This window comes from Ptychodera flava, chromosome 10 (genome assembly GCF_041260155.1).
Source record: "Ptychodera flava strain L36383 chromosome 10, AS_Pfla_20210202, whole genome shotgun sequence".
Taxonomy (NCBI): domain Eukaryota; kingdom Metazoa; phylum Hemichordata; class Enteropneusta; family Ptychoderidae; genus Ptychodera; species Ptychodera flava.
Genome location: NC_091937.1, coordinates 129,846 through 143,066, shown reverse-complemented (window position 1 = coordinate 143,066; position 13,221 = coordinate 129,846). Strand labels below are relative to the sequence as shown.

At 38.5% G+C, this 13,221-nt stretch overlaps 1 long non-coding RNA gene across 1 annotated transcript in view; it reads right to left on the bottom strand.

The window, feature by feature from the left end:
* Window positions 1-13,221, bottom strand: part of LOC139141688 (uncharacterized) — a 28,855-nt gene that overhangs the window by 3,570 nt on the left and 12,064 nt on the right. The window contains exon 2 of the long non-coding RNA XR_011554219.1: window positions 2,438-2,485. This is a non-coding gene — a long non-coding RNA (uncharacterized lncRNA). The remainder of the gene's footprint in view (window positions 1-2,437; window positions 2,486-13,221) is intronic.

Sequence of the window (13,221 nt, the reverse complement as noted above, 5' to 3'; positions counted from 1 at the left end):
AGAATGGATTGCTGGCACTGCTTTGGCATTTTGGGCAATCAACCTTCACATGTCTTTGGTCAAAAAATGAATTTCTCCAATACTTCTTGCTGATAGCTATGAAATTTGGAATGCAGGTTCCTACAAATAAACTTAATGTGATGTGCAGAAATTATGAAGAAATCTGCAATTTTGTATTTTTGGGGTAATTTTGCCATTTTTGGTCAAAATGGGTTTGTCAAAAACAATAAACTGATAGCTTTGACATTTGGAATACGGTTCCTACAGATGAACTAGATCTGATATGTAGAAATTATGATGATATCTGCAATTTTGTATTTTTGGGATAATTTCTGCCATACTTGGTCAAAAAAGTTTGTTTCTCAAAAACTGTATGTCTGATAGCTTCGATTTTTGGTATACATTTTCCAAGAGGTTATTTTAATATGATATATTGAAATTATGATGAAATCTGCAATTGGGTTTTTTGGGCAATTTTAGTAGTGTAGTATACTGTCTATACTTCAACTTCTGCTAAGGACGAGATGTACAACAAAAAAATTGGCTAATGTTCCAAGTGGCTTGTATGTTCACTAGTTTTTAGTGATTTATCCCTAATTGCAACCATGCTGTCGCTGCCCCTGTACTCTGACTGGCTTACAGTGCTATACATTGTAGTTCCAGTCAGTGTGTTCCTCATCATGCTGTTGAATGATATATTTCACTTGGAACGAAAAGCTGTTTATCATCCAATAATAATATTTCTGGGATTTTTGATTCCTCATGAAAAATCGATCCCACACTCGAGTGTGGGGTCAATTTTTCCCACACTGCCAATCCCACACTCCCAGTGATCTGAGGAATGTGAGAAACAGTGTCTCCTGGTTTTAAATTCCTAGCTGCAACACTGGTTACATGTGAAGTTTTTCCAGAAGAAAAGGACATTTGTTATAAACCCATGTTCAAGGTTTTAAAGATGAAAAATCGATCCATTGTAGTGTATCAGATGTACGATATCTGTACGATATCTATATAAGTTACCATGCATTGCATTATGGAATGTATAACCTCGTTCTGGTTCTTGAGCAGCATGGCCTGATACCGTATTCCTCCGATTCTAAGACCCGGGGTCAGCCCGGTAAATTCCCCTGACCAAATGCAATGAATATAAAGCAACAGTGCTCCCAGCTGGTGACTGCATTATATAAGTATCTCATGCAGAATTTTGCAAAAATAAATTTTACCCTAAATAGTTCACCTTCAAAATATTGGTCACGGGATAGACAGTATGAAAACTTCTTGGGCATTTGTGGGTGATATTCTGCCTTATACAATGGTTGGCAACAGTTTGGGGTGTAATGCAGTTGCTCTGGGGATGAAATGGTTTTGAGCAAAGTAGCAAGGCAAACTAACTCTTGGGGCTAAGTGATTTGGTGCAAGGCTGTTTTGGTTTGATATGGTGTTGGAAAAGGTACATAGTAAGACTAGGTTTTGGTCAAATGCTACTTTTTTCACACATTTGTGATTTTGTAAGCGGGCAACGGAAACACTGAGGATACTTAATAAAGTTTACCCTGGGAGCATGCATACCACATTTCAAAGCAATCAGACAAGTGATTTTACAGAAATGATTTCTTTGACCAAAAATGGTCAAAGGTTCTTGCGTACTACTTTTCAAAGCAATCAAAACAGCAGTTCTTGAGTTAGTAATTTTACCGTTTTTTTTTTTTTATATTTTTTAAGCTCATTTGCATAATTTGGGCAATGCAAACTTCATTCGAACAAAATCCCACCTATAGCCCAGGATGCATCCAAATATCAAATATAAAAGCTGTCTGTCCAGCGATTTTAAATAATTAAAGATTTTTTGACCAAAAATGACAAAAATTGCCCAAAAATAGTAATTTTGCCAATTTTGTTGTAATTTCAACAAATTAGAAGGGTAACTCCCTTGCAAACATTCAACCTAAATTTGAGAGCATTTGGGCAAGCGGTTTCAGGGAAGAATTATTTTCTTAAAATGAGGAAAATAACAAACAAATTCAGCAAAAATACAAAATTCAAGATATCTTCATGATATACATAAAACTGTATGAAGTCTACCTAAGGTACTTGCACACTAATTTTCAAGGCAATCAAAACCGTGGTTCTTGAGTTATTAATTTTTGACCATTTTCACATTTTTAAGCGCATTTGCATACTTTGGGCAATGCAGACTTCATTTGAAGAAAATCCCATCTATAGCCCAGGATGCCTCCACACAGAAAATACCAAGCTAAAAAGTGCAGCGGTTCGCGAGTTTTTGATGTTGACGGATATACTATACGTACACACATGTACATACATACACATATACATACAGAAGCCATCAACCTAAGCTTCTACGATAACCTCACATTGGTATACCAAATGTGAGCTAATAATATGGAAATCGATGAATAATAATCTTTCTACATACCTTGGTGTATGACTGTTGACAAGATTTAGGATCGTGCTGTTTATAATCCTACAATGAAAAATTAAAGAAAAATTCATTAAATCCTGAATTACTGATTGTATCTCACATTTTTCAAGTATGTTCCTTAAATAAAATCCTATACAAAATGTTACACACATTCATGGGATCTTAAGGCTGCGTTCACAAAAAAAATGGGGGTGGGGCTGGAGGAATTTAGGGGGGATTCGAAAATTTGTCGGGTAGTAGATGTGGGACTTGAAAATTTTGCTCTGCCTGTAGGGGAGGGGGACTTGAAAGTTTTTTGGTTCCCATTGATGTTTTACATTATCCAATTCAAGTTTTTTTAGGTAATTCAATGAAAAATGAATACCATTTTTATGTCATCCAATTGTTGTAATGTTAGTAATAATTTAACAAAATCTAGAACCATTTTGTCACATTTCATGACTTTAAGTCAAAAAAATCTAAATATGTGTGATTTGTTATAAAAAACCAAACTAGAGCCTAGTAACAAGGCAGAATTTCTATTTCCGAGGAATACTAAAAATTATTAATAGGTAGATGGTGATTTGTAGGTAGAATCATGTATCTTTTGTATGTACTTATTCATACCTGTATTGGTCACCAAGAAAAAAATTGTATTTCTTCCAATTAGAGGAAAATTAATTTGATGCAGGACTAACAATAGAAACAAAAATTTAACTGTCACAGTGAGAGAGAAAAATAGCGTCATAGTGTCAATGACGCTGTCGCTCCTGAGTGCATTTAGTGGACAGGATGCATCAAAAGAGGTTTTTGGAATATTGCTGAGGAAGTTGACAAGGAAAGGTTGAAATGTGAATCTGTAATGATAGTTATTTTATTTAGCAGAAGGTGTGAAAATACGGCCAGTTTTCAATCAGGTTTGAACCCACAACATACGGCATCAGTCGCCTAGCGGAGAGGCCACAGAGAGAACCGCTCGTCTAAATCTCCACTCCCAAAAAAGAGTGGTTCAATAGCCGGCTAAGTTGTTATATTTTTCTGACTGTGACCGCTCCACACGTTGTAGAGTTCGTGAAGCACTCACACACGCATGCTCACTACCACACATCGCACATACAAACCTTATCGAGGCGAAGGAAACTAATTTCATCGCTTTGACTGGGCGAACGATAACCTCGGGGACAATTCTGTCCACCAGCAGAGTTACCAACCCAGGATAGAAAATACGGCCGGTTTTCAATCGGGTTCGAACCCACAACATACGGCATCAGTCGCCTAGCGGAAAGTAATACCTTGTGAATATGGGTCAACTATGAAGTTTGGAGCTAAAAAATAGGCAAAAGTTACAGCTTATTCAGCTTTAAAGAAAAGAATAAACAAACTCGAGATATATGGCCATTTTTTCACTTGCCTATGTGTGATTAATTAGCTCTTATCATGGAGTGGATTACCTAGTAAAAGTCGTTAAATAACATAGTGAGTAAACGGCGACAAGTAGATTTTTTGAAAAAATCTCAGGAGGGCAAACAAAGAATTTTATGCAAATCGCCTCATTAAAATTATGAAAAACAACTTCTTCATTGCAATTTTAAGCTCACGTGTGTAAACACGTGGGCTAATGTCATAGCGATGTCTGTCTGTCCTTGTGTGTGTGTGTGTCTGTCTGTCTGTCTGTTTACACGATAACTCAAAAACGCCTTGAACGGATTCAAGTCAGATTTGATACAAAGGTACCGTATGCTACTTGCAAGAAGTTATTAGATTTTGGTCAGTGTGGCTTGCATATTAATGAAGTTATGCAATATTGTTTTTTGGATACATGTTCCTAGAGGTTGTCTTAGTGTGATGTATTGAAATTCGATGAAATCTTTAATTTTTGTATTATTGAGTCAATTTTTGCCATTTTTGGTAAAAATATTTGTTTCTCAAAAGTTACTCATCTGATAGCTGTGATATTTGGTATACAGGTTCCTATGCTTTATCTTAATGTAATATATTGAAATTGTGATGAAATCTTCAATTTTGTATTTTTGCAGCTAATTTTGCCGTTTTTGGTCAGGCCATCCTGAAATGAGCTATCAAAGACATCCACCTTCTTCATCAATACATGTGTCACAAAAATGTATTCTCTACATAACACAGCAGAGCTCTGTCAACTGTTGGGTTGCTTGTTTTTTTCAAAAACGCTGGTCAGACAGCTTTTATATTTGATATACAGGTCCCTAGGATGACCCTAGTGAGATAATTTCTTACAGTCAGGAAATACTTAATTTTGTATCCATGTCTATAGTAGCTTCAGCGATTTTGGCCCTATGTTTTATTGTAGCCACAGTCTGTTAGTGCATGTTGCTATAAAAATGATCAAATTTTTTTAGCCACAAGTAACGTGCACCCAACAAATCAATTTCACATACGTTGTACAAAAGTTATTTTCAATAACATTTGTACTTTACTATTCACATGTTGGTCCAGGGCAGTTGTACACACACTTTAATACACACACTTTAATGCCTTGACAGACAAACTGCTGTGCACATTTTCACCCAATTTTATAGCTGCAGATGATAAGGACCGGGAGCACTGTAAAACTCCAGGTCCTTTGTGAAAGCTGTCTGTCCTTCAGATAAAAAAATATGTATTAAACAAAAATTGGTCTCAACTCCGTTCAGATCTCTATTTCATGAATGCTGGTGAATAAATTGACCCTTCTCTTTATTCAATAGACAGGGACAAACAAACTTCTGTTTATTTTTAACTTTGACACAAAAACAACAAAGAGAGTTCTTGGAACAAACTTGCACAACATGTCATGAAAAAATCGTCAAAGTCTAATCATCAGCCTTGATTGTTCCTGTTCTTTATTTTTTACTTGATTTAAAAACTGCTGTATGTGACCATTATCTGGTGTTCTGGATAAAATAACAGTGCTTGGCTGACTATGCAAAGCAGTGTCCATAAAGTATCAAAGAAAACTATTGGTAATTAAAAACCTCCCATTGCCATCATTTCAATCTGTCAGTTGCCTATGCTCAGGATCCCTACCGTCCATCACCAGTCAACGTATGACAGAGCAACGAATTAAATGACTGAATATTTCGATAGTCCAGAGATTGCAGTGTTTTGCATGTTTTTTTTTATGGCAAATTATGAAATGGGACTGCTCTACGGCAGGGCAAATACCTTATCAATGCATAACAACTCCTTCTTTTTAAAACTGATGTTTTCGAGAAAATTTTAGTGAGTGCATGGCCAGTGAGAACATAAACCCAGGGGATGCCAATTGAGATTTAAATATCGCTGTCAATCAAACCTTATGTGCGAAGTAAGACACGAGTCAGCTGGATCTATGACCATTAGCATTTGGCTTATCTGCTAACTGTGACTAGAAATAAATAAAAAACATGTCAAGATTTCTAGCCCCGAAAGACATGCCCAAATTTATTTACAGTTCATCTATACTCCAACTTTTGAACCTATGTGCCGTATTTGTGTTGAAAAAACCCATGATCACATTACGTTCAAGTCAATTACATCTTGGTAACCTTGAAGAAGAAATGTATTATCGGGTACTCTCTTTTTTGGAAAATTTGGTGGCCCTGAAAAGGACAGTATGGTTTGGTTTGGTGGTTCCTTCCCTAAACCCAATGATGCCCAACGTAGTAATGCTGGCCAAATTTGGGTATAAGGCCTGGACGAGAGAAGTAACACAAAACGACATCGCTTCTCTTTGTATGAGTGACTAGTACGTCATTGGCCTACATCAGTTGCGGTTCTCGGGCCAAATAGCACTCATCACACTAAGCGCGTTTCCGGTCCAGCATATTCCAATACCTCTGATAGAGTCACTCTCAGTCAGACAGATGCGTTGTCATTGAGGTAAGCCTAATTTAAGCCCCACGTGCCATGATTCATGATTCACGAGTCACGATTCATGTTCTGCAGTGTAAGGTAGCTACATTATTGCAGACTCTTTCAGATTTTTATTTTTTTCTCATTTATAGAAGTCCCAAATCCCAATAAAATATATGTATAATTTACTGAAAATTGGAAATCAGGAGGTTAAGCTAGAAATAGTGCATTTTCACTCCAATTTGATTCATTGATTCATTGTCATGGATAAATCAAAATTCAGGCTGATGCTAAACGCAGAGTGACGAATCAAGAAATATTCAAATTCAACTTCAATAGGGCTGTTCGCAGTTGACGTCATTGTTCTGTTATTAATATGGAAAAATAAATATTTATCCGCATTTTTTCATCATGCTTTTGAAAATACCAAAATAGGAGTACATAAAAACTGCATCAACTGTGCATGTGTACATCAGTCTGTGAAAAATTTACTGTTGATGTATGCATCATTAGTACATTGTTGAACTTCTGATGTATACATTATGCAGTACAGATTTGGAACAAAATGAATGCATAATGTATCAGAGTTCGCGTTTACACAGAAAACGTGCGTATTTACGCATTGAAATTGACTCTCTACGCATTTTTTTCATTGTTATGCGTTTTCTATACACAAAGGAAAACAGTAAAAATGTTTCCGAAAGCACTCCCTGCGACTGAGCTTAGGCGACAACCAGACGAGATGAGTGCCCGCTTGACATCAAATTTGTTGTAACATTTCTGTCAATCACTCATTTTGTGTGGAAAGTTTTGGATTCTCTGGGCTTGGTCTGAAAAATCGGCATGTCATGTCAGCTGTGCCTATGAATTACGTTGCTAATTTTCAGGCGAGCAATAGTTTCTGAAACTTATGACACAAAGTGAGTGATTGACAGAAATGTTGCTACAAATTAAATGCCAACTGTGCACTCTCATCGTGTCTCATTGTCCCAAGATTTGATCAAAGCACACATCACTGGACCGTGCACACATACACTATCGATGTTGATTCCTTGCGCCGAGATTTCAGACCAATGAAGTTCTCACTGAGAGCGCACGGAAAGTTTGACGAATCATGTCCACAATGTTCAAGAACATTGTGAACTCTACCCTGCTTTTAGTCAGTTGGCCTGCATGGTGCTCCTCTTGCCCTAGCTGTGGAAACGCAGCTATCTGTTGGCGGGGTAGCGGGGATCGCTATGCAGGTCAAAGGTCAACCCCGCCACGGATATCCGTGGCGGGTTGACCTTTGACCCGCATAGCGATCCCCGCTACCCCGCCAACAGATAGCTGCGTTTCCACAGCTACTCTTGCCCGTGTCCATCTGTTCAGTGTAAGAGAGGCTTCAGCGGCCAAAACAGAATAAAGACAGCCAGACGTAGCAGACTCAAGGACGACCAGGCAGACATTTTGATGTTACTGAGCATGGAAGGCCCGCCAATAGATGAATTCCGCTTTGACCGTGCCAGGGAGATTTTCATCGCTAGAGCTCATCGGAATCCTGATAAATTTTGAACACAGCAGACGTGCCTGGATAAAGCTGCAATAACTTTAGCTTTGGGTTGCCTGTAGCCCTACGAGTATGGCGAGAGTGTCCAGCTTTGGCTACGCCGCCTCAGGAGGTGGGTGGCGGCGAAGCCAAAGCCGGACACTCTCGCCATACTCGCAGGGCTAGGTTGCCCGATGTGTTTTGACGGCTGCATGTATACCTTTCGCTGTTGTTTGAACATGTTTGAAACAATGCCCAGTTGTTCAAGTTGTTCGTTTAACTTTTTCCATTAAAATAATCTTACATCGTTGAATCCGAATATGTAGTGTAGGTTTATTGAACGGCACATTGTACTTAAACTCTCGCCAGTCGCTTGTACCGTTAGTCTCGCGTATTGGCGTAGCTTCCGGTATTTGCTGGTACAAGCGACTGCAGTCACTCGATTTCACGCCTTCGGCACTCGGCCTCGTGCCTTCGGCGCTCGATCGCCTACGTTGGCTTGCTACCGCACTTTAATAAAGTGAATCCGGTCAAAGAAGGCACGAGGGACTGTCGACAGTCTAATTGTACTTTGCAGTCAGTTTTGTAATCAATCGAGTGCGGAAGTGAAATTACGCACTCAAATACAGCCATTACGCAACTTTAGTAGACTAATGCGTATGCCGTACGCGAGGAGAAAAAAGTCACCGCGAACACTCTGTATACATCTTTGGTACATCAATAGTGCATCAATTGTGCATGACATGTGCATCGGTCTGTTAAAAATTTACAGTTGATGCATGCATCATTAGTACATTGATATGGCATTCGGATGTATGCATTATGCAGTACATTGGAACAAAATGAATGCATAATGTATCCATCTTTGACAGCTGTGATGCACACAAAATGTACAGATGTCCTCATAATGCTGTACACATCAAAAGCACAGGTTTAGCACAAAATACATCATGTACACATCTTGAACAGTTGAATTTGAAAACTGGATTTCAGAGACAAATGATTTAAAGTCTTTTTTACCCATATTGTAGATGTTACTCTCAATCAACTGACTTTAGGTGGTTTTAATATGGTACACCACACATCCTGGTCATTGTATACTTAAAAATGTAAATTCTTCAAGAGCTAAACATACAGACATTACATTGACTAGTATCTAATGTCACATTACTAGTTAGTTGCTACCATGCAAGCATACAGGGGACTGAGAAAGACAGATCACATTCCAGAGTTTACTTGTACAGAGGTGTTAACTTTGAGTGTTCAACTGTTTGATTTCCAGAATAAAACAGAGCCCTGGTATTATGAAGAAGAAATTGTTTACTTCAATTATCAGATTCCATACCACTTCATTATTAAATGGAAAAAAAACCAAACACAATATGATTCCTCTGCAATGTTTTTGATAGACAGCATAAGTTTAATGAAAGGATGGATGGATGGATGGATGGGTAAAAGCTAAAATACCATGTGATACAACATAATGGGAAGTGTTATTCAGACAAAATCCAAAAATATGAAGTTTGGAAGGGAACCCTCACCGATATTTTAGGCCTCGAGACGTGCAAACTGTTGCTTCAAATTTGCTGGAAGCTTTGCAGTAGATTAGCTGCAAACTTTTTGCTGCAAATAGGAAGGTTGTTCATTTTTCAAATGTCAAATTTGGTTTCTTGTGAACTTTCTGCAAACATGCAGCAAACCTCTTACAGCAAATTTGCAACAAACTTTTAATTTGCATGTTACTGCAAATTTTGCAGCAAACAACATGCACAAAATGTCCTTCAAAAGTTGGCATATTACTCTTCAGCAGTCTGCTCTGGAATAAACACTTCATCAGTTTACAAGGACAAATACATCAGTAACAGCAAGAAAACTAAATATGTAGTTAGTAATGTAGAACAGAGATGCTGAAAACAGAAGAAAGAATACACTTAAGTGACAGCAAAATTTGTGCATTGTACCACAAGATTCAACATTTTTATTACAAACTTAGGGTTCAAATATGTACACAGTTTGTAAAATCAGTTGTGCAGACATGGCCGATAATATGATTGAGCATGAATAGCTGACAAATCTTAAAGCCAGAATGTAGGAAGCACAGACATCACATGTTTTATCCAATCAAGTTCTGAAATACTAGCTTCACAAGAATAAGAAGTGAATGCAAATAAAGTTATTGTTATAACAGAGAAGCAAAATGTTAAATTCAATTTGTCGTTGGTACGATTTATTTTATCATGCCATGTTGATTTCATGCAACACAAATGTCTTTAAGAGATGTCAATTTGACTCTAGAAGTTTCACATGACATTCACATTATTGTCAAAGGCTGCGATTTGGCTTTCTGTTCCCTGAATTCCTTGTCCCTTTAGAATACCAGCAGAGAGTTCTGAAAAATATGAATCGTTCAGGGAAGAGTGTAAGTCGACTGAAAATTGTAACATCACAATTTGATGAAAGAAATCAATAATTGTTCAAAATAAAACTATTTGAAAAATTCAAGTAGAGAAACCAAATGCAATAATTAAAATCAAAAGGACAGGAACACCTCGGCTGTATTATTATTCACACCCGCGTACACCAAGGCGACAAACAATTTGCCAAAGTCTCAGCAATTATTTCCCATACCGTACGTATCAGCACAGTGTGTAATGTAAGTGAATATGAATCAGTTCTAAAGGAAGACATATCTTTTGTCAAACATAGCGATACAAATGTTGCAGAACGAATTGACTTACATTTGTGAAGGTCAAGGACTTGCAGACACTGCACGGTTCCTGGATTCCGGTTGCTAGGTAGACTTCGATCTCTGTGCTGTTCGTTACTAAGAAAATGTCGGCATCTTTACTGCATTTTGCGTTCACAAATTTAGGACTATGTTTGTCCCCGGTACTAAAAACACAATTTTGCGGCACTGTGATATCATTTGGCTGGTAGTTCCATAGAAAGATCGCAAAATTGTCCACCAGATAATTCCCCGATCACGAGTACGCAGCCGGCCGACAGCAACACTACAACTTCTAACTTCGCGCCAATCATGCCTTAGTTATGACCGTTCATGGAAGTGCAATCTTTAGTTTAAATCATTATGTATTGGATAAAGCCTGAGTACGAGGGCTCTTCTGGTATATAAAGTCCAACTCAACGATAAAATGTCGAGGCCGCAGGCCGAGACATTTTATCGTAGGGTTGGACTTTATATACCAGAAGAGCCCGAGTATGAGGGTTTTATCCGACTTAAAAACTATCGCCCTAACTGATATATTTTCGTTTTCAATGTGTTTACGTCAACCGTCCCCTTTGTCAATGTAACATGTTAAGGATATGAATTAAAACTTTTACTTGTGAAATAGCCTTCCAATGTAATGGAACATCCTATAAATGCCTAGGGCACATTATATAAATGCCCTAGGGCACAGCAGATTTTGTGTTGCAGCTGGTTTCCGCTGTGTTACCAAATTTGAATATTAAAATGTACCAGATGTCTACAGAATATGACATGTTCACTTTTGATTGGAACAGTACTTTACTACGGCGCTGTCATTCGTTTCTGGAATTTGGTGACCAAGGCTTATGAGTAAATAAAAAACCCTGAATTGAGCACTCTGATTGGTCAATCAACAGTAGATAGTTTTTAAGTGATTGATAAAGTAGTCCCATTTTTAAACGCTGAAATTGACTCTACATCTGCGCCTACATGCTACATTTCATACTAGATATGGCACTTAATTTATTAATTGTATGAAAGTGGTTATTTTTATCATAGAAAGACTTAAAACAGAATAACAATTCTTTCAGCACGAAGAATCAATATCAATGCGCGAAGTGAACTTGATGAACTGTGACCTCAGAGGAACCGGCTGCTGACAGCTGGGCTGCAGACAGCTAGCTGGGCTGCAGACGTGTTGAATGTTGGCGAAGTAGCGTACTAGATTTTTGTACGGCGGTTCAGAATGGAGTAATCGTAAACCTCAAATAAGCAGTCGACAATATAGTTCTGCCACTGAAAGCTTGGACAAAATCCTTCACCTCAATCCAAGTCATCAGAAGGCGAGATTTTGTTAGCAACATCGATGGGACACAGACTGTATAGGTTTGCGGAAGTTCGCGCCTACAGCTTGAAGGCAATAACGGTGCATACGTATACCAAACATTGAATGCGTGAACATTTACTCGTCTACGAATTGATCGCAGTAACAAATGTCTGTGACCCGTTCTTGTTGCTCGTTTTCAATGGGTATACAGACGTCTTTCCCTTCCTCCGTGGTCGGCAGACGTACATTAATTGCGTCTACAAATGCATGCACTTTGGTAGATGCAAAATTGTAGCTCTATTAAAGGTGAGGCGGTCGGTGAGTTTTGGTTTTTGCGACATCGCTCACAAGTAGAGCTACAATGCCGAAGGCCCTGTAGCATACAAAATAAGCGCGCCACACATGGCACATATTTACTGCATTTGGTCGTACCGATTTATCACTACTGAAGACTAAACACTATACTACACAATCCTTGTCGTTTATGGGGTTTGGTATTAGCACAGACACGTCGATCGCGTTCCATAAACATTGAGCGTGTTTCTGGGAGCCGCCATTACCGGAAGTTGTAGCTGTGGAAACGCAGCTATCTGTTGGCGGGGTAGCGGGGATCGCTATGCGGGTCAAAGGTCAACCCCGCCACGGATAGCTGCGGGCCAACTGCCATCGAAAGTGGGTCTGTTACGATGACACAACATGTATCGGAACTTTGAACAGCAAAATAAACCAAAGTGAGCGTAATTCAATAAAATGACCTATACCTGCCTGAACTCTGATTATTGCTCATTCCCTAACTCCTTTTGTGAACAAAATTTCTGGTTCGTTTACGTAATTCGGCCGATTTTCCAAGGAGTACTCAAGATTTTCACTCCAGCAGCGAACTTTAACTTCTATTGATATGCTAATAGAATCTGACCGACCGTCACGCTATTCACGTTCGAACGAGCGACATCCTTATTAGCATATCAATAGAAGTCAAAGTTCGCTGCTGGAGTGAAAATCTTGAGTACTCCTTGGAAAATCGGCCGAATTACGTAAACAAACCAGAAATTTTGTTGTCTCGAATCGTCACTGGCATCAGACTTTCGCCGATTTGTTTCATTGAGTCTTTTCAATCAGTGAAAAACAACGCGACGGTTGAACGCTGATATGGTATTCGACTTGGCGCTGATATGGTGCCGGGCGATAAATTCCAGACAAATTATCCTCTTTAACAGAATGCTGTGCACCAGCATAGAGGTATATCCAGATATCTCGAATTTCGAGACTTAAACTCGAGTTATTGCTTCAACTTCAAAGGTTGAGGGAAAGTATTGCCAAACGATGTTTTACATCGATCAAACTTTTTCTAAATGAACAATCAAGAAATAAAACATGAACCTGTACAA